Genomic DNA, 1,247 nt, shown 5'->3' with positions numbered 1-1,247 from the left:
ACTGTAAGTTTAACAAATCTATGTCTTCGTTGTGCTTTGGTACAAAATTCTGAAGGGAGCTCATCAAAGGAATAATTAGTGGTGATAGAAGATATTCATCCTCCTGTTAATTTCACCTCGAGGACAATGAGAATACATAGGTTCTTCACATAATGAACACTGATGTTTTAGTAAAACTCATTCAGCAGAACAAAAGAACAAGCTAAGAGTCACTAAGTCACATGTGATTCATCATCAGTGAGTAATTATATATAAAGGAAGCACTGAAGTCATTTGGATGAGTTACTCATCCAAAATCAAATACTTAATACTCTTATCTCTAGCCACCAAAGAAACCATAGTAGAGCTGAGGCTCAAATGGAAAGCATTAGAATTGAGCAGAGATGCTTAAGGAGGGCTTATGTTCTAAGTTCAAGCTAAACGACTTGTGTACACAGACACAGACACACAGACACAGACACAGACACACACACACACACACACACACACACACACACACACACACACATACACACAATGTATCCCCAAAACTGTATCCTTACATGTTTCTGAATGTTTCATAAATGAGGCAAAAGGTGATGAGAAATATTTTCCTATTGTGCAAATTTTGCAATAAACAAGGAGTAGTATCTTCCATCATACCTTTCATTCAAAAATTGAATTTGAAACAGTTAAGTCATTTGTGTTTTAATGCATGGACCACACACACAGCGGACTTTAGGGGAGCAGTGGAGAAATTGATGCTCTCAAGTTCTTGGCTCAAATTGTGACAGTCTTTCCCCATCCATCACTCCCCAGACCATCGTGGAAATTATCTTATTCCAGTCTCAGTGGGCCAGAGTTCTTATTACTGTGTTAATAAAATCAACTTCACAAACCATTCTCTTTTATAGAAGCCACAATTCAAAAACTTCACTCCCTTAATTACTTGTAAAGCCTGAAATATTAATGTCCCCCATTTGTATCCACTTCCTTTGGATAATATTCAGGGACATCACCAATAAACACAATGACAAATGTTGGCTCAGTAAGAGCCCAAGGCTGAAGAGTCATTTCCATTACACATTACACCTAGCTTACGTCTGCCATGAAGGATTTCTCTGTATACATTAGTAGTTTCCCTCTCCCCCCACATCTCGCTCTCTTTGGTGACATTCCTCAGGCTTGAACTCAGGACCTGAGCTTCTTTTGCTCAAGGTTAGCACTCTACCACTTGAACTACAGTGCTGCTTCTGGCTTGCTCTTCT

Source organism: Megascapheus bottae, unplaced genomic scaffold, assembly GCF_031878675.1.
Source record: "Megascapheus bottae isolate mThoBot1 unplaced genomic scaffold, mThoBot2.hap1 HAP1_SCAFFOLD_83, whole genome shotgun sequence".
Classification (NCBI taxonomy): domain Eukaryota; kingdom Metazoa; phylum Chordata; class Mammalia; order Rodentia; family Geomyidae; genus Megascapheus; species Megascapheus bottae.
The sequence above is the reverse complement of the archived record's forward strand: the minus strand, read 5'-3'. Positions refer to the sequence as shown.